The following is a 14,297-nucleotide window of genomic DNA, read 5'->3' as shown; positions in this document are numbered from 1 at the left end:
AGAGAGCGCCGAGAGAAGGATGGCCTTAAATACCATCCATTCTACACCAACATAAAGCAGGAGCACAGGAGGAAATGCATGAGAAGCATCAGGGTGGACAGCAGCGCTGGCCTGGCCGAACGGGCCGGAGTTAACGCGCAGGTGTGACTTCACCTCCATCTGCGGCTGCTCCGTGAAGCTTAAAATGCAATTTGAGGAATAATCGCATCATTACGAGGCCGGGCGCTTATCGGCCGGCAGCGGCGCTGTTGATTATAGCCGCTGACAAAAAGTCAACAAAGAGCGAGTCGGGAGCTGGACCGCCATTATCCTTCAGAAAGGGAACCCGAGAGGAGCAGGAGGAGCTTTTGTCGAGTGTGCTGATTGAAAAGACCTCGCCGCGGGTCCTTTCTGTCCATTTCCCATCAGCTTCGCTGTCCTGCTGCTCTCCATTATCACCGCCGCAGCATGTTTGTCTCGTCTCATTGTTGCCTGGATTAATGTCCTGAGATGTGCAGGATGGCACACGGTGCCGGCGTCTTGGGAAGGAATTGTTAAACGCACCTGAATTCCTCCAAAGCGAGGCTTCTCTGTGTGTCCGTGCTGCCTGGATGGAGCTGGGTCAGTTCAGTCTGATAGAGTTCAAAGGTCACACATCGGCAAAACTCACATCGATCATCGCAGGTCTGAAGAGCCAGAAGTTTCCAGAGAGACGTTTTCAGCTGACTCTGGATGGAATAAAAACTCGAGCCTCTGTCGAGCCTCCGTCGAGCCTCCGTCGAGCCTCCGTCGAGCCTCTGTGGCTCTTCTTCCTTTCTCTCTTTTTTTTCTTTGCCTGTCCCGTTTGGTTCTTTTGCATCAGAATTGTTGTCTAAAGGCAAAGAAAGATGCCCAACGGATTTACTTTACCAAATGGACCATCCCAGCCTTGCTGTAATGGTCTGTTTGATTCACCTTTTATTGTTTATTTTATTTATTTTTTATTTTCACTTGCTGGATACGGGACAGACTTGAATGAGGAAAAGAAAAGAGAGAAAGGAAGAGGGGAAAAACAGCGGGGAAGAGGGACGGGGATAAAGGGCAAAAAAACAAAAACCAACTAAATAAGCAGACAAAAAAAATGCATATATCAATCACCTGGATCACCTGCTGAGAAAGAAAAAAGAAAGCAAGCAGAAGAGAACAGAGTAATAGAATAAACAACATCACAATGATATATGTGAATATGACAGTAAATACTAAATGTTAAACATTATTGTGCAGCACATAAGATCAACAGAACACAGTGTGCTTTGAGGTAGGAGCCAAAAAGGGTGTAGTTTGTGGGTGTGATCACCCGTGTGTACACCTGTGAGCATGGACGCGCTTGTTTTTTGTTTTTTTAAAAGGTTCCTTCATGTAATGATCTGCTAGAGGGTGTGGGGGGGCCACAGCCCCGTCCTCCAGGGCATGAAGCAGGTGTGGAGGAGATCAAAACTCCAGACATCCAGAGGCCCCCAGAACACAAGAGACCAAGGAAGACCAACAGAGGGGCAGCTGCGCCACTGTCCCAGAAAGAGCTGAGGAGAGTCCCAGATGAGGGCTCACTCAGCAGCCGCGGAGCAGAAGCCAGGGGGAGTTGCAGTGACGCGCCCGTGAGCTCCGCCGGCCGCCAGCCGTGCCTGAGTGACCGAGCCCCAGGCCGAGAGGCCGGGGGCACCCCACCTCCGAAGTGGCCCGAGCGAGCCCCAGGCTCCAGGCCCCGATAAGCGGCCGCCAAGGAGTGAGCCGGTGTGTACCTGGACGCCCATCCCCGGACACAAAGAACCACCAACGCACCGACACCTGAGGGAGTCCGCCACTGGCAGGGGAAGTGGTGGTGGGTGGAGATAGGCCTCCAAACCTTGGAGGGCCTGAGATGTCCCCAGAGAGGTGGCGTCTGATACCCAACCTGACATATAGACACAGACATACAGGCACACACAGACACAAACATCCATTCCCACCCTCATGCTCTCATATGCACTTACTCTTCTTCCTTTTTCTGCACTTGCTGTTTACAGAAAGTTTTTATGAGATCTTTTTTCTTACAAGATGGAAATTCCATCCAGCCAGGTCGGACTTATGGAGGCAAACTCCCGTCCTCCAGATTAAAATGTGGACGACATTCAAACCTTCAGTGAAACATCCTCCCACAGCACCGCCTCAGTTTGTGATCAGCAGTGTTGGGACTAACGCGTTATTAAGTAACGTGTTACAGTAACTACGTTATTATTGTGGTAACGAGCACGGTAACTAGTTATTATGCCAAAATCAGGAACGCGTTAGTCGTTACTGGGATTTAGATAGGGTCGTTACTCGTTACTTCGTGTGGTGGCATCGCGGAGCTTCCACAGATTCAGTAACATTAGCAAGTGGTGGAGGCCAGCAGGTGGATGAAGGAAAAGGGACGCAGAAGGAAAAGAGACCCGAGGCGGCCGCCGGTCCGAGTGTGAACTGAACTTCAGGTAAGAAGTTATGACCTGCAGTCTCTCTGGGTCAGATATGAACCAAGTTTAGGTGGAGTTTATTTTCGTTATTCGGACTTTTTCCGTACTGCGTGCTAGCTAGCATGACGGAGTTTCTATACAGCTGGGTGGTGCTATGAAGTTACTGATGTTGAACTTTATTTTGTTCATAAGTTATTAGAGTTGCCAACCGTCCCGTCTGGTATTCAGAGAAAATATTACGCGTTTCTTATTATTGAGGTGAAAAGGAACAGTTTGTCCCGAAATTCAGCTACAATGAAAAAGACACAAAGCTGGAGTTATTCTGTGTCTTTGCTGCACAGCTGCCTCTTCTTCTCTCATTCTCTCCCCTCATTTAAAATGTCTCGCTTTTAAAAAATAATTATCTGAATCTTACAACAAACGATTGATAGATTGATGCATATATACCATCAGAACAGTGAACATCACTGTCACAACAGCGTTTATTTTCATTCAAAGGCTTTATGATTTTTCCTATAATGGCGGCCGGTCTCTAGTCAAAATGCCCGGGCCAATTTTCTGTCCCAGTCCAGCCCTGTATGCAGCTCATCTGCAGTCTGGTGTTACCTACATCTTCCTATTCAGAAGGCAGAATTTCAGAGTTCTGAGTACAATCGAAAGCACCACGACTGCAGTTTTTGTGTTGGATGTAAAAGGCGCACATGACGCTGTGACGTAGGCTAGAATCATGGCAGCAGTCAATGACGGTCCAGGCGTGGGATTTCTCTCGTGGAAATATGCACATTATCTTTTCCTTTCTATTGGTCGGTGGCACAGTGCACTGTGGCAAGTAAGCAAGCTAGAAGACTGCAAAGTTATGGAAGCAACACATTAACAAGAGAATTCTGAGTAAAACCAAAGTTACTTTCCCTAGTAACTAGTTACTTTGAAAGTAACGAGTAACTTGAAGTAACGGAGTTACTTTTGAGAGAAGTAACTAGTAATGTAACTAAGTTACTATTCTAAAGTAACTTACCCAACACTGGTGATCAGTAACATCTTCAGTGACGTGACGCTAAGTTGGAGCTTCATACTCTGAATATTTGGATGCTCAGAGTTGGTTACAGAATCGAGCTGAGCGATCTGACCTGGAGTCAGACTGTGACTGTTGGATGTTTGAAAAGAACTCAAACACGTTTTTTATCCCAGAAGATTTCATCTCCTGTACTTAGTTATGAGTTATGAGAGGGCTTGAAGAAAAATCATTAACATTTGGCATCACTAAATAAAATGACTACATAAATTATGAGGTTCTGATGAGGTCGGGTACAAACTTTTTAAAAAAATATTTGTTTGTTCTTGTGTGACCTGACTCGGTAACATACCTGGATCAGGGACACAGGCTCCCGCCATCGACCCAGGCCTGCAGGAGGGGGGTCATTGCATGAATGAAACTGTGGGGTCTAAGGGGGTCTGTGGGGGTGGTTGAGTGGAAATCAGGCAGATCTGATCTCCAGCTGCATGGATGGCTTTAGGAATAAAACTGAAAAGGTCCAGGAAAACATCTCCAGTGCTCTCCACATGCCAAACCTGCATTATATTACGTGCACACATTTGTACTTGAATATACTGTTGAATATCCCACCAGTCTGAGACACACTCAGGGTTTGGTTATAATCCACGAATTAGCCAAAGGGGAAAAAGATCTGACAGAAAACTGAGAGATCAAAATGCATTAAATGTGAAAAGCTTATGAACATAAAACAGATCAGCTCTTAGACGCAGCAGGACTCATCGTCACCACTTCCTGTCTGTGTCACACAGGTAGCAGAGAGAAGAGTCCAATCACACTCTGGATGATGTAGCTGTAAATCAGCTGCTTCTGCATCTCCTCACCTGCCAACTGCGCTGACCTTTAATGACGAGCTGCTGTGTGCCTGATCGTCCTTTGATTAAAGGGAGCAAGAGAGACGGGATTAATTTGCCACCCACTGAGGTGAGAAAGGAAAGGAGGGAGGGAGGGGGGCTGATGAAGGCTGAGATAAAGCGTGGAGGAGTATTGATAGGGATAAGTAAACACAGAGATCAAAGTCGGTGCGGGAAAATCAATTACATGGAAAGGGCATAAAAACATCGATATGCCCTCCCAGAGTCCATGACGGAAGTTTCAAATTTAAAAACGTCTCTCCTGCTGAAACAAACTGAAGATATCTCTACATCCTCTGGGACCACTGATGCTGTAAATGTAATGAAGAAGATAAGAGATGATTCATTTATAATGCTGCAATAAGTCTTCTTGTTCCAGGACATTTAATCCTTGTTTTTAAAGCTAAACAGTCACTCAAGCAATAAAGTCTCTCTGTCATGAACCGAAGTTCCGAGCGCAGGCAGGACCCAGTAGCAGAACACACACACTAGGGTAGGAGCAAATAAAGAAAGTAATTTTTATTGCAACTAAAGGTGTCCCGTGAGGGTAGCCAGAAAAACAACGGATGAAACCAGACGAAACCGAGGGACCGCACAGGGAACGCCGAGAGCGGGGCTGTGAGAGGCTGTAAAACAAAAAGAGACAGATTACTGGGGTGCGGAAAAAAGGCAGCATACGAGGGAAGGTGGAGTGTGCGTCTCACGGTGATAGCCGGGCCGAGTGAACCAGAGGGGGGTGGAGCTCCAAAAAGGGGTCGAGACGGCGAAGCTGATGGTGAACCAAATCTCAGGCGGACAGGTGGACAGGCAGGTGGCTCGAAAACAAAAACACGCCGAGTTGTGATCTGGGTACACAGGGAAAAAAAACAGTGTTAGGTCCGATGGAGAGTTTGTCATAAGAGTTCTTTTCCCGCAGGCGTACGTTACCGCTGAGAGGCGACTACGGACTGGCATGGAGCAGCAGGTAGGGCAGGATTAAATAGTCCACCTGGTGATCGCCTGGGATGGGATGCAGGTGTGGGGTTAGCAGCCACGCTCGTGGGCGTGGACATCCCAGCAGCACCCCGGACGCCGGGCCGCGGACCATGACACTCTCAGTTTGTCTTGATTCAGATTCAGACTGGGCAGCATCACCTCATCCCCCATCACACTGAACACTGGTGCTCCACAGGGGTGTGTACTGAGCCCTCTCCTGTACTCACTCTACACCTACGACTGCACAGCCACTAACAACTCCAACATCATTGTGAAGTTTGCGGACGACACTACAGTGGTGGGTCTTATCACCAACGGTGATGAGACGGCTTACAGGGAGGAGGTCAGCGCCCTGACCCACTGGTGTCAAGACAACCATCTCACCCTCAACGTCGCAAAGACAAAGGAGTTGATAGTGGACTTCCGGAGGTGCAGAGAAGTACACACCCCCATCACCATCAACGGCGCTGCTGTGGAGAGAGTGAGCAGCTTCCGGTTCCTTGGCGTACATCTGGCTGAGGATCTTACGTGGTCAGTACACACAAACAAAACAGTGAAGAAGGCGCAGCAGCGCCTCTTCTTTCTCAGGAGACTGAAAAGATTCGGCATGAGCCCCCGCATCCTCAGGACCTTCTATCACTGTGCCATTGAGAGCATCCTCACTGGATGCATCACCACCTGGTATGGCAACAGCACCGCCTACAACTGCAAAGCTCTCCAGCGAGTAGTGCGGTGCTCTGAACGGATAATTGGAGGTGAGCTTCCCTCCCTCCAAGACATCTACAGGAAGCGGTGCCTGAGGAAAGCGGGGAGGATCATCAAGGACTCCAGTCACCCCAGCCATAAACTGTTCAGACTGCTTCCATCAGGAAGGAGGTTCTGCAGCATCCGGTCCCGTACCAGCAGACTGAGAGACAGCTTCTTCCACCAGGCCATCAGACTGCTGAACACGTCATAGACACCTCAGCTTCACTACTGGAACTTCAACATTATGCACTCCATACTGTACAGTAATGCCACTGTTTTGCACATGTCTCAACTCTGTATATTTTTATATATTTTATTTATTGTTTACTCTATTTAATTTGTAAAATATGTATATACACACACACACACACACACACACACACACACACACACACACACACACACGTAGGAAAATATTTAGTATACACATCCAGAAATGCATACACTATTATATATTGTACATATATTTATTAGTTTCAGGTTGGCCATTCTTGTATTTTGCTCGTTTGTGTTGTTGTGTTTGCACATCTCTGTTGCTTGTGGGGCTCGCACACAAGAATTTCACTCACATGTGCTGTACCAATGTACCTGCACATGTGATGTGACAATAAAAGTGATTTGATTTGATTTGATTTGATTGACTCTATTTTACCTTTAACTTCAGACTGATAACTCTGCATCAGGGAATCCATCAGCAGCCCAGTCCGAGGATCAGGGTCACTAACTTTATGCTTTGGCAAAGTTTTAAACCTAATCTTAAAAGCAAAGAGTGTCTGTCTCCTGAATCCAAGATGGAAACTGAAAGCAGTCTGACATATTTGTTTAATATGTGCGTTGAAGGACATGTCCTGGTCAAAAATGACTCCAAGGTTCCTCACAGTGTTACTGGAGGCCAAGGTAATGCCATCCAGAGTAAGAATCTGGTTAGATACCATATTTCTAGGCTTTTCAGGGCCGAGTACAATAACCTCAGTTTGATCTGAATTAAGAAGCAGAAAGTTAGCGGCCATCCAGGTCTTTATGTCTTTAAGACATTCCTGCAGTTTAACTCATTGGTGTGTGTTATCTGGCTTCATGGACAGATAGAGCTGGGTGTCATCTGCATAGCAGTGTAAATGTATGCTATGTCTTCTAATGATGCTGCCTAAGGGAAGCATGTATAATGTAAACAGAATTGGTCCTAGCACTGAACCCTGTGGAACTCCATAATTAACCTCAGTGTGTGAAGAGGACTCTCCATTTACATGCACAAACTGGAGTCTATTAGATAGATATGATACAAACCACTGCAGTGCAGTACCTGTAATACCTACAGCATGTTCTAATCGCTCTAATAGGATATTATGGTCGACAGTATTGAACGCTGCACTGAGTCCACTAAAGGACACAGAGCTACCATAATAAAGAGTTTACTGAAACACTGACGAGTGTCCTCGTGTTTACATCCAGCAGAAGCAGAAGGACGTGAAGTCGTACAAAGACCTGATGTATGGTGATCTAAATCTAAAAAAGCAGTTTAAATAGTTTAACTTTTTACCATGAATGAATACAGATGGGAAAATCTAATTTCAAGTTTAAAACATCACTGAAATAACAGAAAATACGTGTAGATGTTAATCCACAAGAAATTAAATTATTTAAAATGACCAGAAGGTGACCAAACTGTTCCAACCATTAAATGACCCAGTGACATGATTTTGTTTCAAACAGGAATCCATGTTTAATGTCTCTGTTTGTGTTTGTGCACCCGTACTGCTTCCTTTATGTATTATCTTCTGATCTGTGTGATCTGTGTGTTTGTACACCTCTCTGTATTTAACCATTATTCATTATAACCAGTGTTGGGACTAACGCGTTATTAAGTAACGCGTTACAGTAACTACGTTATTATTGTGGTAACGAGCACGGTAACTAGTTATTATGACAAAATCAGGAACGCGTTACTTGTTACTGGGATTCAGATAGACTCGTTACTTGTTACTTCGTGTGGTGGCATCGCGGAGCTTCCACAGATTCAGTAACATTAGCAAGTGGTGGAGGCCAGCAGGTGGAGGGAAAGGGGAGGCAGGAGGAGAAGAGACCCGAGGTGGTGAACTGAACTTCAGGTAAGAAGTTATGACCTGCAGTCTCTCTGGGTCAGATATGAACCAAGTTTAGGTGGAGTTTATTTTCGTTGTGCTGACTTTTTCGTACTGCGTGCTAGCTAGCATGACGGAGTTTCTATACAGCTGGGTGGTGCTATGATGTTAATGATGTTGAACTTTATTTTGTTCATACGGTTAATTATTAGAGTTGCCAACCGTCCCGTCTGGTATTCAGAGAAAATATTACGCGTTTCTTATTGAGGTGAAAAGGAACAGTTTGTCCCGGATTTCAGCTACAATGAAAAAGACACAAAGTTTGGAGTTATTCTGTGTTTACGCTGCACAGCTGCCTCTTCTTCTCTCATTCTCTCCCCCTCCCTCTCCTGTTTCTGCTTCAATCATGAAACTGATCAATGATCAGCTGATCGGCTTTTCTCTCTTGTTTGTTTATCGCCCACTTTGTGCCAGAAAGAGGAAACCAGCAGATGTCGCGTTAAACAACAGCAGCAGGTTTGATCAGCTGTTGTTAGAATTTATTTAATATTAATTTCTAGTATCAGCTGATGTTTGCTGGAGCCACAGCTGTAAAGCTGCTGGTCATGATGTCGGTTTGGATTTGTGGTGAGAGGGAAACATGAAGATGAAACCAGGAGATGTCCTTACTGAACCATCAGAGCTGAACAGGTGATGGAGAAACAGGTTTACCTTTTAGGTGACATGAATGAGTTGAAGTTATGAACTGTTTCTGAGAGACAAATAACACCAGGATCCTTTTCTAAGTAGCTGACAGCTGGTAACTGTGCAGGGGCGGATCTAGCAAAGTGCTGCCAGGGGGGCATGTAGGGCATTAACAGGGAGAGGGGGGCACAAGGAAATACTTTTCTTTCTTATTCTCATTTAAAATGTCTCGCTTTTAAAAAATAATTATCTGAGTTTTACAACAAACGATTGATAGATTGATGCATATACACCATCAGAACAGTGTACATCACTGTCACAACAGCGTTTGTTTTCATTCAAAGGCTTTATGATTTTTCCTATAATGGTGGGCCGGTCTCTAGTCAAAATGCCCGGGCTGATTTTCTGTCCCAGTCCAGCCCTGTATGCAGCTCATCTGCAGTCTGCTGTTACCTACATCTTCCTATTCAGAAGGCAGAATTTCAGAGTTCTGAGTACAATCGAAAGCACCACGACTGCAGTTTTTGTGTTGGATGTAAAAGGCGCACATGACGCTGTGACGTAGGCTAGAATCATGGCAGCAGTCAATGACGGTCCAGGCGTGGGATTTCTCTCGTGGAAATATGCACATTATCTTTTCCTTTCTGTTGGTAGGTGGCACAGTGCACTGTGGCAAGTAAGCAAGCTAGAAGACTGCAAAGTTATGGAAGCAACACATTAACAAGAGAATTCTGAGTAAAACCAAAGTTACTTTCCCTAGTAACTAGTGTGAGATTATACATTACTTTGAAAGTAATGAGTAACTTGAAGTAACGGAGTTACTTTTGATAGAAGTAACTAGTAATGTAACTAAGTTACTAATTTAAAGTAACCCAACACTGATTATTAATCTCTGGCTCTCGTCCACAGCGTCCCCATCACTCCCAACCAATCACAGCAGATGGCCCCGCCCCTCCCTGAGCCTGGTTCTGCCAGAGGTTTCTTCCTGTTAAAACAGAGTTTTTCCTTCCCACTGTTTCCCAGTGCTAACTTAGTGGTCGTCTGATTCTTGGGGTTTCTCTGTGTGTGTCTGTAGGTCTGTGCCTAACAATATAAAGTAGTTGCTGAGATTTGATGCTAGATGAGTGAAAGTGAACTGAATTGATCTAATTAATTAATGCAAACAGGAGTTAGCCGACCCATTTGAGTCACAGTGTGACGCTGAAAGCAGGCGACAGGTTAGCCGACATGCGTCTCCATCAGCTAAGAGGAAAAATGAGACGAGCAGAAGCTGCAGCCCTTTGCTTCAGACCAGCTCTAATGAAACCAGCGGGTGATGTCACAACCTGCTACGACCGTCTTCAGATTCAGTGTGATCTGGACTGACAGTGAACGGAAAACTGACATCACCTCTTCCAGCTAACCCATTTAAACCAGTGAGAGGGAGGGACTGGCAGACAGAGGCCCACAGAGCTAAACTGAGCTCTGCTATTTTTGAGTGACCTGTTAGAAGTAAGAAAATGATATTCTTAACAAGAGTCCCCCTTTTAAAATGGGCTAATTGGCAGAACATTAAGCTGCTGGGAATTAAACCAGTTCCACACTTTCAGTGACGTCATCGCCCACAGGCGAGGCGGCATCACGGAACAGGATCACCCGGCTCAGATCCAAGGGCCCCAAGGTCAGGAGGAAGAAATGAATAATACGAGCAGAAAATGAGTCAAACTGAAAGTGAATAACCAGACACAGAAAAGGCTCCGAAAATAACGAACACAACTGGACTAGTAAGCAAAGCTATGACAAAGACACAAAAGGGCCATTTTCAAACCATTAACACTACCATGACCTGGATGACTGAGAAGCTGCACATCACCCTGAACTAAATCCCAACAATGAAGCAGAACAACACAACGAGACACACGATCACCAGAAAAGCAACAAGACTGACCAAGGATTTGAAAGGTTAATCAAAGACACAGCACGACCAGGAAAACTGGACAAAGATGGAAGCTACAAAACTACAAAAATGGAATCCGGAAGAAGCAGAACAGCAACAAAGAAGCAGAAAGACCAAAACGATGAGAAAAAGGGGTGATGGGGTGTCTCCACACTCGGCTGGGACTCGTTTGGTTTGCAGATGTGGAGGTGTTTGAGGCTTGAGGCATCTGTATTTTATAATCCGCTGTGTGTGTGTGTGTGTCGCCTCCACGGTGGTTAAATCAGTGATGGTTAGGCTGTGTGTGCATGAAAAGATTGGACTGTATATAATCCCTCATAATCCACAGGTTTAAATGACGAGTGGCTGATTTAGGATGTTCAGTCATTTGTACAGTGCTAAGGAGTTTATGTTGTATGTGAAATCCCCAGCTGCTGTAGTAATTACCATTATGCTCGCGTGAGGAGGTTTAAACGCAGCAGCTCGCAGCACACACCGTTTATTTTCTTGGACTGTCTCCTGCACATTTGGCGTTCGCTAAACTGGTGCTTACATTCCTGCAGGCCCAAAGTAAATCACACGTTGGATAAAATTACATTTTTCGAGCATTTCTTTGGCTGGCTTTATGGTTTCTACTCCCGAGGGAATCTTCAACCTTTTAACCTGCTCTGCTGAGACGATCCAGCACCCGAAAAACACTTTGCCCTCAATCGCCCCACTCTGTCTGAAAGACTGATTTCGCACACTTGCCCATTTGTTCATATCGGCCCGTTTCTGCACATTTCTTTCATCGTCAGAGGCACAAAGCTGTGGAGCCACCGACCAAGGAAGATGCTACATTTAGCTAACTATCTTTAAAACCATTAACAACACATAAATAAGCCCGAGCACGTCACAATCAGCCACAGTCAAAGACTGTTCACCCAAAAACACAACTCTAAGAACACACACCAGCTGTGCTTCAACACAAGATGAGGAAGCTGTAGCTGCACAGGACACCTGCAGGAAGTGCTAAAGGTTTAGCGCCGCACTGTTGACTGCTTGGGTAAGATGGCCAGCTCCATTGCAACCACAGGAAATAACTCAATGGAGATGAAATAAAAACTCGATTTAAGAAAGAGTTTGCTTAAGTTAAAAAAATGGTATTCCCAACAATCAGATGGCCCCCTTTTAGGAACTATTGAGTTCTTCTTCTTCTTCCCCTTGGTGTTTGACCTCGACGTGTGAGCTAGCCGTGGATCTGACACACAAGCTGTGCACGCTTACTGGAGTTAGCCCCGCCCTAAAATCTCGCCCACTTCAAGTTCATTTTCTCTTAAACTTCTGTCCAATCATCCAGTAGAGTCGCCCCCTGCTGGACAGTTCAGTTCAGTTACATTTGCCATGTATGGCACCAAAGCAGAACAACAGTTGTTGAATATTGTACGGTAAAGATCCTTCGATAATACAGAGAAACAACAACAATCAGAGCGAGACCTCTGTGGCGGTTCTGGTTTCATTTTTTAAATCTACTTTAAACATAAAATCTGTTCTTTTTAGAAAATAAAGGCTCTCGTTTAGGATTAGAAAAGGATCCAAGGTTAGGGTTCAAATGAAACAATGTTTTTCTAAACTGTGTTTTTGCCTGTGAGGCTGACATCCTGCAGCTCTTCCAAAGGAGGATACCTGAGTTTGGAGGTGATCCTGGCTTTGATGAAGAAAAGGAGCGAATAGATAAGATAGATCTTTAATGCCACTGTTACAAGAACAATGAAAGACAGTTTGGCATCTCTGCATTAGCAGCATGTAGATTTTACATTATAATTACTTTAGAATAAAAGATACACAGGTATGTACAGCTGTATATGACGCACTCGTACCTGAACATGCTGCTTTTCCATGACCAGGTCTGTCTGTGTTTGGCAGACGTGCTGCTGAAGAGGATCTGTGGTGTGATGTTGACCAAACTAAAAATTATGGATATGGAAGATTTGCAGAGATTAGGATCACAGATGGTGTTCTTACAAACTGCAAAGACTCCTCCAGGTGATACTCGGCTGATCGCTGTACCTGCTGAGGAGATGTTACAGGCTGTTGTAGAAGAACAAAATGGCCCGACGTTGTTAACAAGACAAACCAGACACTCCCTGCTGCTTTTCTCCTCACTACAGTCGAGCGCTGCCACATCACAGGTGTTCTAACCTGATGATTATCCTTCTAATATTGTACTTAAAAGTTGGAACAAGAGCTCTGCAATTAAAAAGTAGCTATTCTGAACAAGTGAACCGTGAGTGCTCCTTCCTGAAGGCTGGTTTCATTCGTCTGCGCCTCCCACGGGTGGATTTTTGCACATTTATCAAAGATTCAAAGCAGGAAAGAAAACGAATTTCATAGAAAGGACAATAACATTATTACAATAACAGAAACAAATATTTGGAGTTCTCAGTTATTCAAACAAGATAATCATGAACAAACTAAAACTTGTCAGTGCATCATCAAAACCACCCATCCATCCTTCCTTCCATCCTTCCTTCCTTCCTTCCTTCCTTCCTTCCTTCCTTCCTTCCTTCCTTCCTTCCTTCCTTCCTCGCTCCGTCTACCACATGTCTGGGTCCAGGTTTTAAGAGCAGCCGTCTAATCAGAGACTCCTGGACCTCCTTCAGCTCTTCTTGAAGGACACAGAGTTCTTTCCAAACCTCCTTCTTCTGGCTGCTCCCTGCAGGGATCTCCTCACCCCTTCCCTACCACCCCCCTCTGTCACACCAGCTCTTTGTGCTCTTCTCCTCCTGCCTGGCAGCTCCATCGTATCCACCCTCCCTCCTCTGCACATGTGCAAACCATCTCAGCCTCATGGACTCATTTCTGATCCTGCTCACTCTCAGTGAACATCTGACCAGCTTCAGCTTCAAACCAGCTGAGAGTAATAATCCAGGGTCTCCTCCAGTTGAATATCTCTGAAGCACCTGACCTAGAAGAAGCCCAGCAGGTGTCCTGGTCAGATGATGAACCAGCTCAGCTTGGTCCATGCGGAGGAGGAGCAGCACTGGACTTTCTGCAGCTCGTGTCATCAAACTCATTCACAGATATTTGAGGTCATTCGATGAAAGATGAAACAACTTTTTTAATTCTGCTGCTTTTCAGGCCCCGGGTCACATTCATTTAATTACAGGATTTTAGTCGTAACAGCTGGAAATGTCAAATAATAACAGCTTATTTTGCCCGGCTGTTTTCCATCACGTTTCAGCCAGTTTGATGGTGTAATGGATTCTAAATTAAAGCCTCTGTAGCCTCACAAAGGCCCAATAAAACCAGCGATCTGACTCCATGACCTCCCGATGGTGGCGAGGAGGAGAAACATCGACTGTGAGCCAGACTGTGAGCTCTGCGCTGAAGTGTTTGGAAAAGGAGAGAGAAGAGCTCATCAAGCACAAAATGACCTGCTGGGGTTGAAATGAACGACTTACTTTTACAGTCAAAGATCACAGAGGCGTTCCAGCTCCACTGAATCCACTTCAGATCTGCACCCATCACATTCTTCTGACAATCGCGAACCGGCATCTCTTGAGC

This window comes from Aulonocara sp. 'chitande type north' Nkhata Bay, linkage group LG5 (genome assembly GCF_057382095.1).
Source record: "Aulonocara sp. 'chitande type north' Nkhata Bay isolate Kocher_YH1m ecotype deep benthic linkage group LG5, A_spYH_male_GT1.1, whole genome shotgun sequence".
NCBI classification, from domain to species: Eukaryota; Metazoa; Chordata; class Actinopteri; order Cichliformes; family Cichlidae; genus Aulonocara; species Aulonocara sp. 'chitande type north' Nkhata Bay.
The sequence above is the reverse complement of the archived record's forward strand: the minus strand, read 5'-3'. Positions refer to the sequence as shown.